Consider the following 26396-nt stretch of genomic DNA (forward strand, 5'->3'; position numbering starts at 1 on the left):
CCTATCCCTGTTCCCACCCAGGTCCCTCCTTCCTTCCCTCCTGTGATTGTTTCCTTTTCCCTCCTAAGTGGGATTGAGGCATCCTCACTTGGGTCCTTCCTTGTTAAACTTTTTGAGTTCTGTGGACTGTATCTTGGGTATTCTGTAATTGTTTTTTGTTTTGTTTTGTTTTGTTTTTTGTTTTTGTTTTTTTTGTTTTGTTTTTTATTTATTTATTTTTTTGGCTAATATCCACTTTTAGTGAGTACATACCATGTATGTATTTTTGGGTCTGAGTTACCTCACTCAGGATGATATTTTCTAGTTCCATACATTTGCTTGCAAAACTCAGGATGCCCTGGTTCTTAATAGCTGAGTAGTAGTCCATTGTGTAATTAAGTACGTTTTCAGTATCAATTCTTCTGTTGTGGAACTTTTGCGTTTATTCCAGCTTCTGGCTATCACAAACAATGCCACTATGAACACAATGGAACATGAACCCCTGTGGCCTGGTGGGGCATGTTTTGGTTTATTCCCAAGAGTAATATTTCTGGGTCTTCAAATAGATTTATTTCTAGTTCTCTGAGGAACCTGCAAATTCATTTCCAGAGTGGGTATACCATTTTGCAATTCTATCAGCAATGGAAGAATGTTCCTCTTTCTTCACATCCTTGCCAGTATGTGCTGTCACCTGAGGTTTTGATCTTAGCCATTCTGATTGGCGTAAGGTGGAATCTGAGGATTGTTTTGATTTGCATTTCCCTGATCACTAAGGACTTTGAACATTTCTTTAGGTGCTGCTCAGCAATTTGAGATTCCTTTGTTGTGAATTCTCTGTTTAGTGCTATACCCCATTTTTGATTGGGTTGTTTTATTTTATTTTTTTATTTTTGGAGGTTAGTTTCTTGAGTTCGTTCTACAGTTTAAATATTCGCCCTCAATCAGAGGTAGGGTTAGTGAAGATTTTTTTCCCAATGTGTAAGTTGCAGATATGTTGCAGATTTGTCTTATTGACTATGTCCTTTGCCTTACAGAAGCTTTCCAGTTTTATGAGGTCCCATTTATCAATTCTTGACCTTAGAGCATGAGCTATTGGCATTCTATATAGGAAATTTCCTCCTGTGCCAGTGAGTTCGAGGCTCTTCCCCACTTTATCTTCTATTAGTTTTAGTGTATCTGGTTTTAAGTTGAGGTCCTTAAGCCCCTTGGATTTGAGCTTTGTGCAAGGTGACAAACATGGGTTTATTTTCATTTTTTACATAGAGACAGTCAGTTAGACCAGCACCATTCCAATTGAATATTTTTGGTTTCTTTGTCAAAAATCAAGTGTCGATAACTATGTGGCTTTATTTCTGGTTCTTCAATTCTGTTCCATTAATCAACATGTCTGTTTCTGTACCAATACCATGCAGTTTTTATCACCATTGCTTGGCAGTATAGCTTGAGGTTAGGGATGGTTATTTCCCCAGCAATATTTATTGTTAAGAATTGTTCAGAGTTCAGAGTTTATCCTTTTTTTTTTTTTTGGTGACCCTTTTAGATGAATTTGAGAATTGCTTTTTTCATGTCTTTGGAGAACTGTGTTGAGATTTTGATGGGGATTGCATTGAATCAATCATTGCCTTTGGTAGGATGGTCATTTTTACTATGCTAATTCTGCCAAACCATGAGCATTGGAGATCTCTTCATTTTCTGAGGTCTTCAATTTCTTTCTTGAGAGATTGAAAGTTGTTGTCCTACAGATCTTTCACTTATTTGGTTAAAGTTACCCCAAGATATTTTATAGCATTTGTGGCTATTGTGAAGGAAGTTCTTTCACTAATTTCTTTCTCAGCCTGTTTAGCATTTGTATAAAGGAAAGCTATTGATTAATTGAGTTAGTTTTACATATAACCACTTTGCTGAAGTTGTTTATCAGCTGTAGAAATTCTCTGTTAGAATTTTTGGGGTTGCTTATGTATATTATCATATTGTTTGTAAATAGTGATACCTTTATTTCTTTGCCAATTTGTATCCCCTTGATCTCTCTTTGTTGTCTTATTGTTCTGGCTAGCACTTTGAGTACTATATTGAATAGATACAGGGAGAATGAGCATCCTTGTCTTGTCCCCGATTTTAGTGTGATTGCTTCAAGTATATCTCCATTTACTTTGATATTGACTATTGGTTTGCAGTAACTTGCTTTTATTATGTTTAGGTATGGGTTTTGAATTCCTGATCTGTCCTATATTTTTAACATGAAGAGGTGCTGTATTTTGTCAAATGTTTTTTCTGCATCTAAGGAGATGATCATGTGATTTTTTTCTTTGAGTCTGTTTATATAGTGCATTATGTTAATGGATTTTGGTGAAAGATTCTCAGTACTCAAAGGGAGGGACCTTAGATGAAATAACCTACAATGAGGAGAGGACACTTGTACAGTCCACCTTCAGCAGAGTCAGAGGACATCAAGTAAGATAGGGGTTGCCATCCCACAGTCAAAAACTCTGATGCATAATTGTTCCTTTCTGAAAGAACTGCAGGGATGAAAATGGAGAACAGCCTGAGGAAAAGGAGGTCCAGCAACAGGCCAAAAGTTGGATCCAGCTCAAGGGGATGCTCGAAGGTCTGACACTATTACTGAGGCAAAGGAGTGTCACTAAGGGATCTATCATAACTGCCCTCTGAAAGACCCAACAAGCAGTTGAGTCACATGCAGATATTTACATCCAATCAAGGGACAGAAGCTGCTGACCTCTGTGGTTGAATTAGGGAAAAACTGGAAGAAGTTGAGGAGTAGGGCAAGCCTATAGAAGGAACAGCAGTCTCAATTAATCTGGACCTCTGAGATCTCTCAGACACTGGACCACCAACCCTGTAGCACACACCAGCTCATAGGAGGCCACCAACACATGTACAGCAGAGGACTGCTGGGTTTGGATTCAGTCAGAGAAGATATACCTAACCCTAAAGAGACTGGAGGCCCCAGGGAGTAGAGTGGTCTGGTTGGGTTGAGGTATAGATGAGTGGGGACATTCTTGTGGAGAGGAGATTGGGGAGAGGGGGTATGGGGTGTGGAACAGTCAGAGGGAGGACTGGGAGGGAGATAAAATCTGGAATGTAATAAAAAATGATTAAATAAAATAAAAATGATCAGCAAGCATAACAAAATATAATTAATAGTGTTCAGGATTGGGGCTTACTCATGGAATAGGTCTCAAGTTGGTCAGGTTATTGTTTTGCCTGAATTTCTTGAAACAGGATACATTTTGGATTAAAAGTTTTATGTGTGGGTTGGTGTCTCTATTGGTCCACTGGTGTTCCTGCCTGGCTACAGGAGTTGGCTTCTTCAGGTTTTGTATTCCCAGTGAAGTGAGTCACAGCTAAGATCATGCCCATTGATTCTTGGGAACCTCCCTTATCCCAGATCTTTATGCTGTCCTGGAGATGCCCCCTACCTTCTCGCCCCCGTCAGTTGCCGATTTCCATTAATTTTCTAGCCACATCTCCTGTCCTTCCCCATACATTGTCCTGAACACTGCGTTTCCCTCTCCATCCTCCCTCCACCTGCCTCTCATGACCATTTTATTCTCCCTTCTAAGTGAGACTCAAGTTTCCTTGCATGCGCCTTCCTTCTTATTTAGCTTCTTTGTGTCTGTGAAGTATAACCCGGCACCTCTACTTTATGGCTAATATCAACTTATAAGTGAGTACATACCATGCATGTCCATTTGGGACTGGGTTACCTCACTCAGAGTGATGTTCTCAAGTTCCACCCATTTGTCTAAAGAATTCATGGTGTCTTTGCATGTTGTCCTCTGAGAGACTCAACACAGCATCTGACTCATACAGATACAAACACCCATAGCCAAACAGTGGACAGAGGTTGAGAACTCTTATGGAAGAATAGGAGGAAGAATTCCATGCCTAGAAGGGGATAGGAACTCCACAGAAAGACCAACAGAGTCAACTAACCTGGAACCTTGGGGATCTCAGAGTCCGAACAACCAACCAAAGAACATACACAGGCTGGACCTATGCCTCTCCACTCATGTGTAGTAGATATGCAGCTTGGCCTTCATGTTGGTTCTAAACAAATGGAATGGGGGCTATCCCAAAAGCTGTTGCCTATATAAGTGGTGGAATTTGATCTTCTAGCTGGGCTGCCTTGTCTGGAATCAGTTGGGGAGGAAGCATCTAGTCTTGAAAAGACTTGAAGTGCCAGGATGTGTGTGTAGGGGGAGGGGGAATTTCAGGGACCCCTCTCCATCCTGCTGAGAGGAGAAGGGGAGGGTGTTGGGGGAAGGATTGTGGGAGGGAGTGAAGAAAATGATCAATAACTGTGTAAGAACAGTTGGGAAATTCAGGGCACATCTACTGTGCCTTGGTTGTAAATGAATTTGTTTTGACTAGAGGCAGTTTTTTCAATTTAGAACACACGTTAATATACTTTTAAATAGTCTGATGGAGGTATTATTTTGTGTACATCGTATAACATTTTCATAATTTAATTATAGAAAAATTTCTTTCTCAGACTACTATAATAAGACCTATAAGTGGTTTCTTCAAACATCTCTTCAGGCAAATGATCTTTGCAAGTAATTTTCTTTTATACACAGACTCATCTATAAATTATCTTCATTTTGCAGTAACATTTATTATTATGTTTCTGGGGAATGACACAAGGGTACTGCCTGGATAAAATATTATATCCCAGGTGAAGTGATTAACTGCTGCTCAAAACAGTACACCTTCATCGATTTATTTTCCTTTCTAATATTGAAAGGTCTTTGAATGTTCAATATCTTTAAAAAAAATAACATCGGATTTTAATATGCTATCATTGCTCTTGGATTGCATCCTAGCTTAATTACCACAGTAAATGAAGTAAGAAATATATTAAACTCACTATTATTTAATGTTCTATATAAGTAGGCAAAACAAAAAGATATGTGAAGAAAAGAATTTACTATATATCAGTTGCTTGTATTAGTAAGTATTGTTGGATATGCAAGGTATCATGTGATCATATAATTTAAAAAATTTGTTTCAATAAACACATTTTTGAAAATTAAATAATTTACTTGAAATGACACAAACTGTCAATAACAAAATCAGATTAAAAGCCATTCTCTAGTTCTCAATCCAGATTTTTGATAGTCTTTGTGCACCAAGTACTGACTTAGCCACCTTAATCTTGAATTCAGACAGACATAGTTCTTCTTTGGATCATCCTCACATACATGAACATGTTCTAAATAGTTACCTGTGGGCCCGTGCTCTGCCCTGTTGCAGAGTATGGCCTCTTGAGAGGCAAAATGCAGGAGCTTGACTGCACTGTCTCCACAGGGCGTATGCTGGGCTACAGGGAATCACTGAGAAAGTGCTTGGCATTGAGAAAGCACCGTCTGAGATATGAGAAAGCCGAAGCTGGGGTTTTCAGACCCCCAGACAGCTATTTTTCCAAGGGGTTCTACACAGAGAAGTTGGGAATGAAGTGTTGGGGGTCCATGTGCCCACGGGCTTAGAACAGTGCTATCCTGGGACAGGGCATGGGAACTCTAACTTAGCTCATTGGTGAAGGTAATGGCTATTGTCTGGGGAACAGAAAGGCCTTCTATGGGAGATTTAGGCAGTGGCAGTTCTTGATGAAAGGGAGTCCTTGGATCCAAACTGTTTATTGGTTGTTCATTGTGGAAAATGGATGTGCATCTTCTGCTCAGGGTTGACCTGAGATTAAATACCTTTTGCATGAAATGGAGGTATGTCTGGGAAGGGGAACTTATTAGTTAAACCATCAGGGATTCTAAATATCTCATTAGCATGGAGAACTCTGTCTGTGCCTTCTTGACCACAGGTCATGCTTCCTTTTGTGGTAAGTATGACATATGTTTCAGGCCAGGAATTTAGTAGGGAGGTGCCTACAGTCTCAGATGTGTACTCACCAAGTTTCTAGGGTCTCATATCCACTCTACCCACCAAGCTTCCTGGTATGGTTTACCATCCCACAGCTACCAATCCAGCTCTGAAATACCTTGTGAGTATCTTATTCATCTTTACCAAAACTCTAGGGCAATATTATAAAGTACTACCACATACAATATCATCTATGATAAACACATCACATAAAATGCAACTGAGTGGAATACTCTAATCTGCATAATTTAATTGATAAATACAAATCCAGGAAAAAGATGCTGACAATGTTCAGTAACAATATATTCCCATTTGCTGATCCTTTATATTGAAAAAAAAGTGAAAAATCACACTGATTTTCCACAAATTGCTATGTCTGTCTAGAAAATATGAGTCCTGTAGATAATGAAGCTTGCTTGGGAAGGATAACTCTTAAGAAGTTGAACTCTTAAGAAGTTGAAAAGACTTCAAATATAGCTGATCACATAATGTTGGGTTTGAATTTCCTTCAGAATGGTTTTGCTCTCTAGCCATTTTAGGGGGGGAGACAGTTTTTTAGTGGTAGTTTTGGTGAGCTACGTTTTGAGTATCACCTGTTGCTATGGGGATGTCTCTTTAAAAGAATCTAACAATAGACTCAAAAGAAATAAAGAAGACAACTTTATTACGCTTAGAAGAAAGAAAGTTCTTATTGTAGGTTAATTGTAAACTTCGGTGCATCATGGAGTAGGAAGAGGGGGAGAAAAAAGAGAAAAGCCATGTCATTTATAAGCAGGCCTATGACAGAAATAGGAGGGTAGGAAACTTAGAAAAGGAGTGGAGAAACCTCTAGGGTTCTGGAAAGCACATCTGGGCTTTGGCAAGAAAAAAGAAGATACAAAAATGAAGAGGGGAGTTGTTGCTTTTCAAATAAGGACTCAGAGAAATAGGTTTAACAAACTTGCAAGGTTTTGGCCCATAAATGACTACACAGGGTGTGGAGATTCTGGGAAAGAAGAATACTATCTTCTTAAAGGTGTAAGTCTTTCCCCTAAAGTCTTCAGTGTGGCTTAATGTGACCCTACCCTCATTAGGGATCATCCCTTGGCCAGGTGATAGACCTAGCTGGAGGAGACAATGGCATGTTTACACTCAAAGGTAGATTCTAATCTTCTGGCTGAAAGACAGCAGCTTTCTATTAATGGGCCTGAATGCTACTGTTATGGATTAACATAAACAAAAGGCAAACTGTGTATTTTGGTCTGTTTTGATATACCATAAGGAGAATCACTACATTTTCTTACTGTTCTTTTCAGGTTGTTATGCACTTGGTTATGGTTACTTTTTAGAAGAAGCATCTGGATCTTCACTCAAGTTTTCTTTATTAATTTTTTCCCAGATTTCAGGAAATGGCGTATTACTGGGGAGGCTCCAAGTGCTCTCCATAAAGCTTATTTTATGTGAGGCTCTCTCCCCTCTCTTGGCTACTCTGCTCTTTTGTGGATCAAATATGATCCAAGCTTATATGGCTGCTTTGTTTGTTGAGTAATGATGTCTGAGGATAACACCCTTGAAATTGAGCTGTCCAGAAAGCTGCAAAGCCTCTCTAATTCCATTGCTTTGTCTCTCTGGTAGAGTTCTGACAGTGGATAAGGGATTTATTTAATGTTAGAGACTCTTTCTTACTCTGTCTTTTCACCAAAATGCTATATCTATTGAGTTTCAGAACTAATTATTATGTTTCAAAATAGTTTGAATTGTGAAAAGGTAAGTCTTCTTTGTTTCTGCGATCTAAAAGCTTTGTAGAATCATTTATATTACTACTCTCATACTAAAATTTTAGCATGCTAACATTTTAAAAACAAGTTTTTTTCCTCTGAAAGTTCTTTATGAAATGTATGGTACTCAAAGGATAAGCTGTGCCCTTCAGTGATGAAATATATAGCCAATTTAGAAATACCTGTACTAATAGATTTACAGTTCTAGGGATAGACAGGCTAACTGTAGGACCCTGGCAGGTGCCTAACATTTTATCAGAGCTCTGTGGCTGTCTCAGTGCACAGCAGAAGATGGAAGGCATCACAAGGTGAGACAGAGTAAGCCTGCTCATTCAAGTTACTCTTCTGTCCATGAAGTAACTGCAGCTATCATGGTGCCTTACTTGCAACTATGTTCAGTTTTAAGTCACTTTCTAAGGCCCTGCTTCCAAATACAATTTAAATGAAAGTAAGGGGATTAAGCTTTCAAGAGAAGAACTTTATAGAGACTCATTTAAACCACAACAATGGGTATGAATAGTAAGGACATATTCTTAATTTCCCATCATTACATTTGCATTATAAAATGCACTTTTTCTTGTTTTTAATCTCACCCCATAGAACATACGCACGCGCGCGCACGCGTGTGTGTGTGTGTGTGTGTGTGTGTGTGTGTGTGTGTGCAACTTGGCAAGGACATGGCCATTGGGGAAGCCAGTAACAATGATTTTCTAGATGAAGTGAGGTTATTTGGTATGGGGTGAAAAAGTAGAGTGAGAAACATAAGTGGACTCTCTCAGAGCCCTATCACAACACTCCACCTCGCATGGTCCTAAGGGCTGAAATAAGGCAGTTTGAAGACCTCATCAAAAAGCTCTCTTCTAAATGTATTGTTGGGATATATCTAGACTCACACTCATGTATAGAAGAATCATTATGTCTACTGATTAATTGAATAAATACGGAATATATCCTTACAGTCTAATTTATTATCTAGAGACAATCAGAGATCTGTTCTTTACAGATTTAGTGTTACAAACTTTAATTATAAGAGTATTACCATCAACACATGAGGAAGCCCATATCTTCTCATTCTTGTCAAAACTTGCTACTATATGTCTTTTTTATTATAGGCATTCTAAAGTACATGTAATGATATCTCATAGTGATTTTAATTTAAGTTTTCTAATGGTGCCAATAATGATGAACTTTTTAAAGTCTCATCTCTATTTTCTTTAGATAAAAGTCTCCTTAAGGGAAGAAGAATGCCCTTGGGAGGGGATAGGGAGGCAAAGTTTAGAACAGAGCCTGAAGGAATGGCCATTCAGAGCCTGCCCCACATGTGGCCCATATATATACAGCCACCAAACTAGATAAGATGGATGAAGCAAAGAAGTGCAGGCCGACAGGAACCGGATGTAGATCTCTCCTGAGAGACACAGCCAGAATACAGCAAATATGTAGGCGAATGCCAGCAGCAAACCACTGAACTGAGAACGGGACCCCATTGAAGGAATCAGAGAAAGGACTGGAAGAGCTTGAAGGGGCTTGAGACCCCATATGAACATCAATGCCAACCAACCAGAGCATCCAGGGACTAAGCCACTAACCAAAGACTATACATGGACTGACCCTGGGCTCCAACCTCATAGGTAGCAATGAATAGCCTAGTAAGAGCACCAGTGGAAGGGGAAGGCCTTGGTCCTGCCAAGACTGAACCTCCAGTGAACGGGATTGATGGGGAGAGGGCTGTAATGGGGGGAGGATGGGGAGGGGAACACCCATATAGAAGGGGAGGAGAAGAGGTTGGGGGATGTTGGCCTGGAAACCGGGAAAGAGAACAACAATTGAAATGTAAATAAGAAATACCCAATTTAATAATGATGGAGAAAAAAGTCTCCTTAAGTATTTTATACAAAAAAAGTATTTTATACATTTTAAAATTAGATGCTTCATATTATTGACTTCTAGGGATTATTTATGGATTCTAAATATGAATTTTTAATCAGCTTTGTAATTTCCAAAGTTTTATTTTTTTATTGAAAGTGATTTTTATATCACATATTTTGGTCATTTTTTTCTCCTCTCTTATCTCCTCCCAAATCTTCCCCATATCCTCACTCTTCTAACTCCATGCCTTCTTTCTCCCTGTCTTAAGAAAACAGACAGGTAAATAGAAAAGATAAACAAATGAGGATAAGACAAAGCAACCAAACAACAAAACTAAAAGAAATAATGAAAGAGCATGAGAAATGCGCAGGTGCGCGCGCGCGCACACACACACACACACACCCACACCACCACCACCACCACCGCCACCACCACCAACAACAACAACAATAACAACAATGACAACAAGAACACAAACCAACAAACAAAAATACCTCATAAAAATACAAGACTGGAAATCATAATATACAAGGAAAAGAAGAGGAAGACTAAAAATCAAAATCCCAAATAAAGCTATATAGGCAAAAATTTCCTAAAAAAAAAAAAAAAAACTTTTGAATTTATCTTGTGTTGGCCTTCTACTGCTTAGGATGGGCCTGTGCAGGTGCCTGTATACTCAGTGAGACTTCCTTTTGTGAGGAGATTTTTATTGGGATAATTTCCTGGTTGGGGACGGGAGCGGTTGTTTACTTCTCCATCTCAGTTCTAGGACCCCATCTGGATTAGAATTGTGCAGGCCCGTGCATGCTGCCAGGCTCTGTAAGTTCATTTGTACATTAGTCCTGTTGTTTCTGAAAGACACTGTTTTCTTGGTATCATCTATACCCTCTCCTCTAACAATCTTTCCACATCCTCTTCCACATAATTCCTTGAGTTCTAAGCAGACGGTGCCAGTAGACCAGCTTTGGCACCAGAGAGTAAACTGAGGCAGGCAGCGGATGAAGGGTCAGTGTTCAGAGCTGCTGACACAGGTGGATCCAGATATCTATAGGGGCTGCAGCAGTCAGACAAGGGAAAGAAAGAAAATTCACACACACGCACACACACACACACATACACACACACACAAACACTGAAACGATAAAACAAAAGGTAGAGTTCAATAACTTATTCATACAAATATATACATACATGCATGCATACATACATGTATACATGCATACATATATACATGCATAAATAGATATATACATACATGCATGCATACATAACTACAGACAGATATGCACATTCAGACATAGAATGATTAGGGCAAAGCTCTTGAAAGCAGGTTCCAAGTATTGTACACATACATATATAAATACACACAATTGGTGAATGGAGCAAGCTCTAACGCACACCCAGACAATCTTTATATATATAAATAATAAATATAGTTGATTGGTAAAAGGAACAAGTGATGACCCCCATTCACACAAACCTTAAACATGTACATACACATAGTTGAAAGATGGAAGGAACAATATTCCAGCTCCCCACTCACACCAATCTTGCACATACATATACATATACATACTAGATAGATGGGAGGAACAATGTTCCAGCCTCTGTTCTTTATTCTTTCTTCCATAGCTTATGTATCCCAGCAAAATCTTTCAAACATCCCAGCAAAATCTTTCAAGCAGTATAAAATTACAATGTGATTATGTTTTAGTTTTCTTCTAGTGAATGATTATGAAAGAAATATGTTCCCCAATACCTTTACAAAAAATAACATTACATAGTACTGGTAAAGAAAACAAATTAGTCCCAAAAACCCACGTACATTCGTAGCTAAGCAACTTGCTATGGCTTGACCAAGTATAAGCAAGCAATGTAGTTTTCCCAGCCAGGCTCTCTTACTGGAGGGGAACAATTTGCAGTTACAAAAGAAGGAGTAATTACTATTTATTTTTTAAAGTAATCTTGTAAGAATCTTAAAAGAATAATAAATCTAAAACTTCATATGAAAATTAGTCATATTTACCTAAGTCCTCAGAATGCATAGCTACTCATCAGAAGTTCTTAACAATCATATCAAAGAAGCTAAGGGCAAAAGTGGGTTTAAGAAAACAATCATCACCAATCCAGATTCAGGCAGAATCACATCAGTTCGTGTTGCCATTGTTCTTGTTCTCTGACCATAAAAGGTCCTTACTTTAACAAATAAGAGTGTGCCTTTCTGAACTTCTAATTGTTCTTTAAGATTTTCTACATCAAAGCCGGTAGTAATAACATTTCAACCTAGCATAAATAACAATTTTATTTTTCCAAATGTTTTCTAAGGCTGGTGGTCATTGCTGACAATCTACATCTCTTAAGATCTTCCCTAGGGTGGTGATTGAATCATTAATGTGATCCAGCAGTAATGCCTAAAAGAGATCAAGCATTATTATTGTGAGTGCCAAAAATACTGCCCAGTGAGGGACTGGAAGCTTCCTAAGAGTTTTCATCTAATTCTTAGATTAAGAAGGATGAGGGCAATGTTCAGAGCAGAACTCCATAATAGAATAAACTCCTCAGGACATGTGGTCCTCAGGGTCCTGCCATATTGAGGCTCACCCATGCAGCTATAGTAACCAGTGGGCTACATTCTATGAGTTCTAAAGCCATTGGTAGTTGCTCCTGCATGGACTTTAAGCAGGAGTGCTTTGATAAAGAAAGACTTCTTATTTAGGACTAATTGTTCCAAAGTCACCTACATTTTGCAAATTGCCTAGTTGTAGGTGTCTGAATTAGTCCCCAGCTACTGGAGGAGAAAGCTTCTCTGATGATGGCTTATTGAGGCAGTGATATGTGGTCTTAAATCCAATCAGACAGTAGCTGATAATGACCATAATGTTTGAACCACTACTGCAATAGCATATTGTGCAATCAGGTCACCATTATAGATTTGGTTTTGCCCAAGGGTTGGTGTTTCATTTTCAATTTTGGTAGCATGCTAGGTACCTTCCAGTAAAATGAATACTAGTCAGTAGGGTTGAAGACTCTAGTTAGAGCAATAGCTCCCCCTCTCTGTGTTCAACAAGGTGTATAGGTGCTGTCAGCAACAGGGCCTTAGCATCAGAAAGAGTTGTAGCATCTTCATGCTCACCAATAATCCTCTATTTAATTTTTATTAAGAAGGTCTTGATAAAGTATCTAAATTGTTACTGAACCTTCCACATAGGCAGGGATTGACTTTAACTCAGTATTCTCCTACCAAAATTCCCTGCCACCAAGATGGTTGGTGAGATTATACACATCTATCCACATGCCTGGCTTCCTATGATTTTTAGTGAAATTTTATAATTTTGTAGTTTTTACCATAACTTTTAGGACTCTAACATCTGAGTTCATATGTATATACATTAAAACTAAGATGAAAATTCACTAGTATTTCTTTTGTGGAAAATGATCTCAGGAAGGTGCAATTAGGGGCTGTGACTTTTAAGATGATGGGAACAGTGCAAGGTGTGGGTATCTTTAAGTTACCAATGTTGTTTATTATCCTTTGCTCTTTTATACCAATGCTCTTTATTCTCATTTTCTTTCTTAAAATAATATGAAAAGTTTTTTCTGTGGTGAATACTCTAGCTATGATGTGTCATCTCACCATACACCATAGTCTCAAAATAGTGGGGTCAACTAATTGTGAACTGAAAATATCAAAACAATTATCCATCTGTGAATCTATGTATCTATGCGTCTATCTATCTATACATATAAATAATGTATATATATATATATATATATATATATATATATCAGCATTTATTACTACATAAAATAAGTATATATATGAGTATATATATATATGAGTATACATAATAAATCTCTTCATAAGGGGATTATTGATAGTTTTATAGTAATGCAAGGTAAGGACATTATAATTTTCCCATTCGTTACATTGGAAATATTGTGGAGAATCAAGCAAGCATATATACAAAGTTGGCATTGTGTTCTCTTGTGTCAATGTAGTACTGATTAGACTCTTGCAGTATTGGAAGTTTGTAATTGGACAGAACACTTATTAAACATTATTCGTCTCTTAAAATTTATTTTGTTTTTTTATGGGCTTATATTATGTAAATGTCAAAAGAGACTATTGTTAAGATGGAATTGAATTAATAAATCAACTAAGGAAAACTGACATCTATAAGATGTTGAGTGTTCATGGATAATCTCTCCTTACTTGATGCACTGGCTAGTTTTATGTCAACCTGAAACAAACTAGAGTTATCAGAGAAGAGGGAGGCTCAATTGAGAAAATGGCTCCATAAGATCAAGCTATGAGAAAGTATATTAATCTGAGATTGAAAGGTGAAGTTCTCACTCCTTGTGAGTCATGAGTTCTATTGCCAGGGATCATGGGTTCTATAAGAAAGCAGGCTGAGGAAGCAAGCCAGTAAGTAGCAACCCTCCATGCCCTCTGCATCAACTTCTGCCTTCAGGTTCCTTCCCTGTTTGCATGAGTGTGCTGGCTCTCTTCAGTGATGAGCTATGATGTGGACATGCCAGCCAAATAAAGTCTTTTCACCTCAACTTACTTTTGGCCATGGTGTTTTCACACAGCAATAGAAACTCTAAGACACTCACCTTTTTATTTCTGTCTCAGAAATGTTTTGTAATTTTTAATACGTAAGGGTCATCTTTTCAACATTTTTTCTAGTTTTGTCTTTATAATGCTTATAGGGATGAATTTATTTTCTTTATTTTTATTTTTTAGAATGAAGATGAAAGCATAATTACAATACTCTCTTTATTCCCTCCAACATCTCCCATGTTCCCCATCTCTAACCACATATTTTCCCCTCATTCCCTTTCAAGTGTATAGCCTCTTTTATTATCTCTCTCTCTCTCTCTCTCTCTCACACACACACACACACACACACACACACACACACACACACACACACCCTCTTTAGGATCAGCAATTTTGCCTCTTCTCTCAAGATTTTCTTCTGTATTTGATTTTTAAGAATTTGATAATGGTACAGCAATGTTTACTTCTTCATATAATTATCAAAAAGATAGTCACTGAGAAACTTAGAAGTATTGATTAATGATTTCAACTATCCTGAGGAAATTTAAATCAATATATCTTCAAATATTCTTTTATTTCCATTCTCTTTTAGTATAGATCATAGAAGAATTTCTAAAGCTCTATTATATTTGTTGAATCTTTTATTCTGTGTAATTTCTCTTGTTTCTATCTATCATCTATTTTAAATCTACTTATCTATCATCTATCTATCTACCTACCTACCTACCTACCTACCTACCTACCTACATACGTATCATCTTTCTATATAGCTATTTATTTACTGTGTTGAATTATCTTCAAAATTATTCTTTTATCTGTCATTTCGAATCTCTGAGGTAGGCCTTCTGCTGAATTGTTTTCAGTTATTATTGAGTTCAATTTCAGAACTTCCCCCTTGATTTTTTTAAAACAATAAATATAACTTGAGCTACTGGAGTTTTGACAGAGAAGCAAAAATTACACACTAGAGAAAAGGCAGTCTCATTGAAAACAAATGATGCTTTAAAATTGGATACCTCCACATAGAAAAATAAAACCAAGTCTTTATCTTTCAACCAAAATAAAAAAATAGCTTTAGAGTGATGAAAACAAAACAAAACCCTAAACATTAAACCTTAAACTCTGGAACTACTAGAGGAAAAGAAAGGAAGTGCTTTATAAGATAAAGGCATGTGTAAAGACTTTCTCAGGAGGACTCTGGGTGCTCAAGAAACAAAACTTGCATTCAACAAGTGAGGTCATATGAAAGTAAAGAGCTTCCATGCAACAATGAGAACAAATCAAGTGAGGCAGGTTTCAGATTAGGATAAAACTTTTGGTAGCTATACATTTGACAGAGGATTAGAAGTAGATTACACAAAGAACTAAGTAAACTAAATATTAAAAAAAATAACCCTGTCAGAAAGAATGCTAAAAAACATGAGAGTCTGCTCCCACCAAAACAAAATGAAACACCTTCAGCATCACTATAATCCAAAAAAATGCAAATTAAAAGTACTTTATGATTCCATCTCATTCCACTCAGAATTACTGTCTTCAAGAAGTCAAACACAGACTAGAGAGATAGCTCAGTGTTGGAGAGCTCTTGCTGCTTTGGAGAGCGTTGGAGTTCAATTTGCAGCACGCACAGCAGGTAGGCAACACCCACCTAAGACTCCAGCTCTAGTGTATCTTTTTTGGCTTCTTACCTCTATGGACACGCACACATGCGCACGCGCGTGCGCGCGCATACACACACACACACACACACACACACACACACACACACACACACCACATTCTCTCTCTTGTGTGCATACACACAAATGAAAATTTTTTAAAAAAATTAAATGTTTTTTAGCATGTTCTGGGAAGTTGGGAGGTGAGAATATGCTTGAGATTTATTAATAAGAATCTATATGAGAGACAAATCTATTTGTAATAAGAAGACATTGCCTTTAAAAAATAAGGAAATTAAATGTAAAAAAAATGATAAAGCAAAACCAACCAAACTAACAAACAAAAAGAGTATCTGTTTTTGGAAGTGTGAGCTTTTGTAGTCACTGTTGGAATTGATTCTGATGGTTCTTGACATAGTTCATGTACTGTGAACTCACAGCAGCAATGGCTATTTCTCTAAGACTGGGTCCATCAACATTCTATCCTGCATAGAGGAGGGACTTGTCAGAGTAGCTCTGTACCACAGGAGATACGATCAGTTAAAGGTTGCAAGGAGAGGAGACTCATTCTTTTTAGTAATGGAGTCACTGGTATATTGACCTCACTCAAGCAAATAACCCACATTTATTCTCATTGAGACAACTCTAATTAAATGTGGTAGATCACACACAATACAGAAATGAAAGTGTGAAAAGAAACCTGGGAAGAGGAAAGGACTTAGGGGTTCCTGGGAAAAGTATAGGAGAGGTTAATGGGAGATGGAGATTTTGATTAAAGAACATATTTAACTATAAAAGAATAAAATAAATACATTTCTTCACATCAAGAAAAAACTGAAAAGTTTTATATTGGGATAAGTTATTGTTGATACTTTTCATCTTTTCCTTTGATTCTTTAAATACACATCCTTTTGGAGGAGCTGTGACACTGAAGGTGGGTTTTCTTTTTTCTTCTTCTTCTATCTTTTGGAGGATTATAATATAATTACATCTCTCCCTTTTCTTTCCTCCCTCCAAACACTTCCAGATAACCCCACATTCCACTGCTCCCTCCCAGCTCCTGCCTCACAGGTCCCTCCCCTTGCCCTCCCTTCCCCACACCCTGGTACATCAAGTTTCTACAGAGCTAAGTGCATCCTCTTCCACTGAGGCCAGACAAGGCAGACCAGTTAGGGGATCATATTCATCAGGCAGACAACAGCTTTAGGAACAGCCTCCACTTCAGTTGTTGGGGGGCTCACATGAAGACAAAGCTGCCCATCTGCTCCATATGTATGAGGGGCCTAGGCATATTCTGGTTAGTGGTGCAGTCTCTGAGAGCCTCCAAGGATCCAGGTTAGTTGACTCTGTTGGTCTTTCTGTAGAATTCCTATACCCTTTAGGGCTATCAATCCTTTCCCCAACCCTTCCATAAGAGTCTGCAAGCTCCATGTAATATTTGGCTGAGAGTCTTTGCAGCTGGTGGAGTCTCGCAGAGGACAGGGTTAGACTCTAGTCTGCCAGCATAACAGAGTATTACTAATAGTTGTCAGGGATTGCTTGCCTATGGGATGGATCTCAGGTTGGACTGTTCATTTCTTGGCCATTCCTTTAGTCTCTGCTGCATCTCCCCTCCCTGTATTTCTTGTAGACAGGATGAATTTTGGATTGAAAGTTTTGTGGTTAAGTTGATGCCCTTATGGCTGCACTGAAGTTCCTGTCTGGCTACAGGAGGTGGCCTTTTCAGGTTCCATATCCCTATTTCTGTGAGTCTTAGCTAAGGTCACCTCCCCATCCCAGGTCTCTGGCACATCTTTGAGTTATCCTGCCCTGCCAACCAGCTGCAGATCTTCTGGCTCTTTGGCCTTTCCTCCAGTCTCTTCCCACACCTGATGCTTAACCCCCCATTGCTATCCTTCAAAGGATTCATGAGATTCAAGTATCCTCTCTTGGTCCTTTCTTATTTCGATTCTTTGGGTCTGTGTAGTGTATTATGTGTATCCTGTACTTTATGGCTAATATCCACTTATGATACCTACATACCATGCAGGTTCTTTTGGGTCTGGATTACCACATTCAGGATAATACTCTGATGGTTCATCCATTTGCCTGCAAAATTCATGATGTCTTTGTTCTTAAAAGCTGAATAATAGTCCATTGAGTAAATGAACCATATTGTATCCACTCTTTGTTTGAGGAGCCTCTGAGATGTTTCCAGTTTCTGGCTATTACAAATAAAGCTGTTATGAACAGAGTTCAGCAAGTGTCCCAGTTGTGTAGTGGGGCATCTTTTGGATATATACCCAGGAGTAGTATCCAAAACCTATGTATCTATCATTCTACCTGGTTTTCTGTCTGCTTGCAAACTGAATATCAGAAATGATTCTCACCTTTACTGTCATTGTAGTAATCATATCTCTTGTTTTGGAATTATTTTGAAAGTAGGAAAGAGAAATGAAACCAGTTCCGTAAATTACATTTATTTTTTGTTAATGCTCTATAAAGTGGGGTGATTTCTTCAACATGGTGTAAATAAATTTATCTCCAAATATATAACTCACTACTGTCACTATTTTATTTCATATATCCTCCTTATTCTCAGCTGGAATTCCCTTAGCATTAATTCCCAAAGTGCAATTAGTTGGTCAATTAATTAATTGGTTAGCTTTTTCCTACACTGAAATACTGAAGGCAAGCTGGCTACTAATGAAGGAAAGAGAGATACTGTTGGCCTCATTTCAGACTTCTGTTGAGGGTGGTACAACATAACAAGACATAAGAGGAAGAGTCAGAGTGAATAATCATATCTTAAGCCAAAAAAGGAAGCAGAGACTGGGTCTGCATTATGAGACATGTCCTCAGTGACCTATGGACTTCCTGGTAGGCCTCACTTCTGAAAGTACCTCCTCATAGTAACACTCTGGAGACTAAGTTTTTACATGTTGATGTTTTAGACACTGATTCAAACCATAGCAAGACAGCTGAAATGATTATTTATCTTTTAATTTCTATCAAGTTGTCTTCTAGAAAAAAGAGTTTAAAGCTCCATTAGTAATCTCTTTTACTACATTTATTGCATCAACAACTTAACACTACAATGTTAACTTAATGTGACAAATATTTGCTTTATTCCTATTTTGTTGATTGATATTGGAGTTGACTTTTAATATTTTTATGCAACTTAAATTCCTCTTTATAATTTTCATAACAGAGGCTAATATCTTATTGGTACTTTGAATTTTATTCTGATTGGATACATTATCTTTTATATAAAGCATGCCAATTGTCAAGATTAATAATATTATATTTTTCCAATATTTGTTGTAATATTGCTTTAGTATTTCTGAACTAAATCTCTACCATTGTATTCATGATTAAACATTTTTCTCAAGTTTGACTAAATATTCAGTTAATTTTCTCTACCTTTTATGTTATTTGCTAGCGTTTGTTATTACACATTTAAATTTACAAAAATATTTTTGTTTTATATACCTGCACAATTTTTATCAATATTTACTAGCAAGATAGTTTCTTTCTTCACAGACATCTTGGTGGCATCTATTCATCTGCCTGTATATCAGTCTATTATCTATCAATTATCTACCATCAGCTATTGTCCAGTATTTTGCCTCATTTGAATTTTTGAATTAGCTATATATTACAATAGTATTTTATATGTGTCATAGTTATTATATTTTGGTACATGTCATAATACTATAGTAACTATATAGCATAATTTAACACCTGATGTGGGTGTGTTCCCAATGTACCTGAGGTTCATTATCATCTATTTGCTTCATCTGTCAAATATTAGGGAAGAAATTCATCACAAACCACAAATTATTTAAAAACTTAAGATTCTTATTCTTTCACTATTGTTAGTTACTTTTTTCTTTTACATATATCCTGACTGTTAAATTTGTTATTTAAAATAGCCTTCCCAATAATGTCTGGGTTTGGTGGTTGTACATGGGGTGGATCCCCAGGTAGAACAGTCTCTGGATGGCCTTTCCTTCAGTCTCTGCTCCATTCTTAGTTTCCATATTTCTTTCCTTGGGTATTTTGTTCCCGCATATAAGGTCTGAAACATCTACACTTTTACTGGTTTCAAATGCTTCCTTCTTCTTCTAGAGCAACATATGGTCTGTGAATTGTATCTTGGGTATTTGGGGCTTATGGGTTAATACCCAGTTATCTGTGAGTGCATACCATATGTGTTCTTTTGTGACTGGGTTACCTTATGCAGGATGATATTTCCTAGTTCCATTTATTTGCCTATGAATTTCATGAAGTTGTTTTTAATATTCATATTCCATTGTGTAGATGTACCACATTTTCTGTATCCATTCCTCTGTTGAAGGACATCTGGGTTCTTTCCAGCTTCTGGCTATTATAAATAAGGCTGCTATGACTATAGTGGAGCACGTGTCTTTATTGTATGCTGGAGCATCTTTTGGGTATATGCCCAAGAGAGGTATAGCTGGGTCCTCAGGTAATGGAATGTCCAATTTTCTGAGGAACCTCCAGACTGATTTCCAGAATGGTTGTACAAGTTTGCAATCCCACCAACAATGGAGGATTGTTCCTCTTTCTCCACAACCCTATCAGCATCTGCCATCACTTGAGTTTTTTAATCTAAGCCATTCTGATTGGTGTGAGGTGGAATCTCAGGGTTGTTTTGATTTGCATTTCCCTGATGACTAATGATGTTGAACATTTCTTTAGGTGTTTTTCAGCCATTCTATATTCCTCAGTTGGGAATTCTTTGTTTTTAGCTCTATGCACCATTTTTATTTATTTATTTATTTTTCTCCATCTTTATTAAATTAGGTATTTCTTATTTACATTTCAATTGTTATTATCTTTCTCGGTTTCCAGGGAAGCATTCCCATAACCCCTCTCCCTCTCCTTCTACATGGGTGTTCCCCTCCCCATCCTTCCCCCATTACCACCCTCCCCCCAACAATCCCGTTCACTGGAGGTTCAGTCTTGTCAGGACCAAGGGCTTCCCCTTCCACTGGTGCCCTTACTAGGTAATTCTTTGCTACCTATGAGGTTGGAGCCCAGGGTCACTCCATGTACAGTCTTTGGGTAGTGGCTTAGTCCCTGGAAGCTCTGTTTGGTTGACATTGTTGTTCATATGGGTCTCCAGCCCCTTTAAGCTCTTTCAGTCCTTTCTCTGATTCCTTCAACAGGGGTCCCGTTCTCAGGTAAGTGGTTTGCTACTGGCATTTGCCTATTTATTTGGCATATTCTGGCTGTGTCTCTCAGGAGAGATCTACATCCGGTTCCTGTCAGCCTGCACTTCTTTGCTTCATCCATCTTATCTAGTTTGGTGGCTGTGTATGTATGGGCCACATGTGGGGCAGGCTCTGAATGGGCGTTACTTCAGCCTCTGTTCTAAACTTTGCCTCCCTATTTCCTCCCAAGGGTATTCTTTTTCCCCTTTTAAAGAAGGAGTGAAGCCTTTGCAGTTTGCTCATCCTTCTTGAGTGTCACATGCTCTGTGCATCTAGGGTATTTCGAGCATTTGGGCTAATATCCACTTATCAATGAGTGTCTATGCACCATTTTTAATAGGGTTATTGGTTCTCTGGAGTCTAACCTCTTGAGTTCTTTGTATATATTGGATATTAACCCTCTATCAGATGTAAAGATTGTTTCTCAATGTGATTGTTGACATTTTGTCCTATTGGCAGTGTCTTTTGCCTTACAGAAGCTTTAAAGTTTTGTAAGGTCCCATTTGTCAATTTTTGATCTTAGAGCATAAGTCATTGGTATTCTGTACAGGAAAATTTTCCCGGTGCCCATGCGTTCGAGGCTTTTTCCCACTTTCTCTTCTATTAGTTTTAGAGTATATGGTTTTATGTGGAGGTCCTTGATCACTTGGACTTGAGCTTTGTACAAGGTGATAAGAATGGATCAATTTGCATTCTTCTACATGGTGACCAACAGTTGAACCAGCACCATTTGTTGAAAATGATGTTTTTTCTCTACTGTATGGTTTTAGCTTCTTGGTCAAAGATGAAGTGACCATAGGTGTGTGAGTTCATTTCTCACGCTTCAGTTCTATTGAACTGACCTACCTGCCTTTCTCCGTACCAATACCATGCAGTTGTTATGACTATTGCTCTGTAATACTGCTTGAGATCAGGGATGGTGATTCCCCCAGAAGTTCTTTTATTGTTGAGACTAGTTTTCACTATCCTGAGTTTTTTGTTAGTCCAAATGAATTTTCAAATTGCTCTTTCTAATTCTACAAAGAATTGAATTGGAATTTTGATGGGGATTGCATTGAATCTGTAGATTGCTTTCAGCAAGTTTGCCACTTTACTATATGAATCCTGCCAATCCATAAGTATGGGAGATCTTTTACCTTCTGAGTTCTTTGAATTCTTTCCTCAAAAACTTGAATTTCTCGTCGTACAGAGCATTCAGTTGCTTGACTAAGTCACGCCAAGTTATTTTATATTATTTGTGACTATTGTTCTTTTGCTTGCCTCTTGCCATCTGTTTTTGTTTGTTTGCTTGCTTGTTTGTTTGTTTGTTTGGTCTTTTTTTGTTGTTGTTGTTTTTGGTATTAATTGAGTGGATCCTCTCCTTCCTGTCAGCATGTGAGCCTGTAATCTTTGATGTGTTAGGACTTTTGGGAGACAATCTTTCTCTGGGTGGGATTTGGGTACAGAGAGCTATGCCACAGGGTAAACTCCTCTGGGTGAAATTGAGTCTGGAAAAATCCTGTCCCCAGTTGCTCTTCAGTCCCTAGGCCCTGTAGTCTCCTGGTGGGTCCCTCTTTGTCCAGTTATTGGAACAAAAGTTTTGGTCTTATAGAACTAGAGTTTTAAAAAGGTTACTCATTGTCTGTAGAACTAGAGTTTTAAAAAGGTTAGTCATTGTCAGAGTCCGGATGTGCAGGGCCGGACATGCCAGAGATAGGACTTGCCGGACCAGCTATCAGCCCCAAGGACATTGACCATCTGTAGCCACCCCCTCCCCTTCCTTCACCCCCCTGAGTGAGATGAGCCACCCTACCTGCCTGAAGAGCGGCTAGGTAGCACGTACTCCTTGCTGATGTAATTTCGCGCCGAAAGTAACTGTGCACCATTTGAATTGACCAATCATGTGTAACCTCGCGAATGCCCCTATATAAACCCCCGAGTTTGGAGGCTCGGGGTCGATTCCTCTGTCTCCTGTGTGAGATACGTATCGACCCGGGATCCCGCTAATAGGGATCTCGTTAATAAAAGCTACCTCTTGCTGTTACATCAAGACAGACTGGCTACTTGTGATTCCCCGCGATTGGAGCGAGAGACGCTGCTCCCCGTTTAGGGGTATGTTCTTTCAGTGCTTTTTAAGAATAGACCGCCCCATGTGTGTGTGCGTGCGTGTGTGTTGAGCAGAATTGAGATAGGTGGGGCTCGTTATTCCCACCTGTTATTTTTAGTTCTTTTAATGATAATATAATTCACTGTAATTCCCTTCATTTCTTTTTCTCTCTCTGTGTATGTTTTCATGTGCCTACAGATGTTGTACTAGGGGTAGATTCTATTCACTCCCATGTGGCTAGTGTTCTACCACTTAGTCACATCCCTAGCTTTCCTTTTACCTTTTACCATTGAAATAGGGTTTTGCTCGATTGCCTTTAATTCATTCTCTCACTCAGACAAGCTGTGACGTCACCATCCTCTAGTTCTTGTTTCTTACACGGTATTTATATTACAAAATCTGTAGCTTTACCACTCCAAATAAATTTGCTCTCACACTGAGTACTCTTGAAATAGCTACAGTTAACTGTGTCTTTCAACATGCCATTCCAGGACTTAGAGACAGGTCTCTTCACCATAATCCACATGCTCTTTTATGACATCAGAATATCTCTAGTTCTTCCAATTAGTGGTAAGCCAGTATCCAAGTATCAAGTGTATTATGAGGTTTCCAGTCTTTTTAAATTTTTATATGAAGAACTATGGTGCCCTCTCCTGGTATATTCACATATAACATGAAAATGGCTTTAGAGTAGAGAGGGATGTATATTAAATCAGTTATTAATGTTTTCATTTAATAGAGGAAAGATGATTTTATAGTGAGATATTTTATTTCATACATTTTAATTTTACTTTTTAGCCTTTTAATTGCTTGCTTCCAAACAAAACTGGCCTATCCCCTACAGACAGCTGCCCCAATGGCATTGTTAGGTGAATGATGAAGAGTCTGCATTTCATCTAAGGTCACATATTCTGGTTTTGGAGCTCATATAAGCCTTTGCCCCTGAGGACTCCACACGTCTAAAAGCAACACCTTTTAATTACAGCACATCAGTCATCTCTTGGTCTAAATTTTCTACATTGGTCTATATTCATTTAGAATGCCAAGTACACTTTTTGGTTTTAAAATGCTAAGAATTAGTCCACCAGTTTTCCTTTCTTTTAAGTTAACATATGCTCAGTAATAGCTGACTCCTTCTTGGTTGTTTATTTGGGGGAATATTCCATCTTTGAATATCCTTACCTCAGAACAGCGAAGGTCATGTGTTCATTAGTGAAACATCAATCAAGACTCCTGGCTGAGACTGAGACAATGGGCCAATTGGTGGGAAGAGTCATCCTGTCTGCGCCTGTAACCTCTACCTCCACTCCTACCCCAGGAATGGTGCTGAAGCTTCAGAAATGGTCTGTAATTTATTGTAAGTTGATTCTTTCTCCAACACTGGTTTTTGCTAAGCAATAAATCACCTGTCTTTCCCATACCTATCTTTAGATCTATCTGTTATTTAAAAAATTTTCCTAACTGTACCCCACCAAGTACTGAAGAACTAACTTGGATTAAGTCTTTCTAATCCATATTTGTTTTACGAGCAATTACCATTGCTCTTGGAATAGTCTGTGTTTCAAACTCACCCACCTCCATTTCCATAACCTGTGTATTTGCCCAAGCAACTAGAGAGTCTAGTTGGCCTACTTTTGCTTTTTTCTTTTGCAATAGTTTGTTGTATTTCTTTTTTTTTTCTTTTTTTCTTTTTTAATTGAGTATTTCTTATTTACATTTCGAGTGTTATTCCCTTTACCGGTTTCTGGGCAAACATCCCCCTAATCCCTCCCCCTCCCCTCCTATATGGGTGTTCCCCTCCCCATCCTCCCCCCATTGCCGCCCTCCCCCCAAGAATCTAGTTCACTGGGGGTTCAGTCTTAGCAGGACCCAGGACTTCCCCTTCCACTATTGCTCTTACTAGGATATTCATTGCTACCTATGAGGTCAGAGTCCAGGGTCAGTCCGTGTATAGTCTTTAGGTAGTGGCTTAGTCCCTGGAAGCTCTGGTTGCTTGGCATTGTTGTACATATGGGGTCTCGAGCCCCTTCAAGCTCTTCCAGTTCTTTCTCTGATTCCTTCAATGGGGGTCCTAGTCTCAGTTCAGTGGTTTGCTGCTGGCATTCGCCTCTGTATTTGCTGTATTCTGGCTGTGTCTCTCAGGAGCGATCTACATCCGGCTCCTGTCGGCCTGCACTTCTTTGCTTCATCCATCTTGTCTAATTGGATGGCTGTATATGTATGGGCCACATGTGGGGCAGGCTCCGAATGGGTGTTCCTTCTGTGTCTGTTTTAATCATTGCCTCTCTATTCCCTGCCAAGGGTATTCTTGTTCCCCTTTTAAAGAAGGAGTGAAGCATTCATATTTTGATCATCTGTCTTGAGTTTCATTTGTTCTAGGCATCTAGGGTAATTCAAGCATTTGGGCTAATAGCCACTTATGAATGAGTGCATACCATGTGTGTTTTTCTGTGATTGGGTTACCTCACTCAGGATGATATTTTCCAGTTCCAACCATTTGCCTACAAATTTCATAAAGTCATTGTGTTTGATAGCTGAGTAATATTCCATTGTGTAGATGTACCACATTTTCTGTATCCATTCGTCTGTTGAAGGGCATCTGGGTTCTTTCCAGCTTCTGGCTATTATAAATAAGGCGGCGATGAACATAGTGGAGCATGTGTCTTTTTTATCTGTTGGGGCAACTTTTGGGTATAAGCCCAAGAGAGGTATAGCTGGATCCTCAGGCAGTTCAATGTCCAATTTTCTGAGGAACCTCCAGACTGATTTCCAGAATGGTTGTACCAGTCTGCAATCCCACCAACAATGGAGGAGTGTTCTTCTTTCTCCACATCCTCGCCAGCATCTGCTGTCACCTGAGTTTTTGATCTTACCCAGTCTCACTGGTGTGAGGTGAAATCACAGGGTTGTTTTGATTTGCATTTCCCTTATGACTAAAGATGTTGAACATTTCTTTAGGTGTTTCTCAGGCATTCAGCATTCCTCAGCTGTGAGTTCTTTCTTTAGCTCTGAACCCCATTTTTAATAGGGTTATTTGTCTCCCTGCGGTCTAACTTCTTGAGTTCTTTGTATATTTTGGATATAAGGCCTCTATCTGTTGTAGGATTGGTAAAGATCTTTTCCCAATCTCTTGGTTGCCTTTTTCTCCTTACCACAGTGTCCTTTGCCTTACAGAAGCTTTGCAGTTTTATGAGATACCATTTGTCGATTCTTGATCTTAGAGCATAAGCCATTGGTGTTTTGTTCGGGAAATTTTTTCCAGTGCCCATGTGTTCCAGATGCTTCCCTAGTTTTTCTTCTATTAGTTTGAGTGTATCTGGTTTGATGTGGAGGTCCTTGATCCACTTGGACTTAAGCTTTGTACAGGGT

The sequence above is a fragment of the Rattus norvegicus genome, chromosome 9 (genome assembly GCF_021556685.1).
Source record: "Rattus norvegicus strain SHRSP/BbbUtx chromosome 9, alternate assembly SHRSP_T2T, whole genome shotgun sequence".
NCBI lineage: Eukaryota > Metazoa > Chordata > Mammalia > Rodentia > Muridae > Rattus > Rattus norvegicus.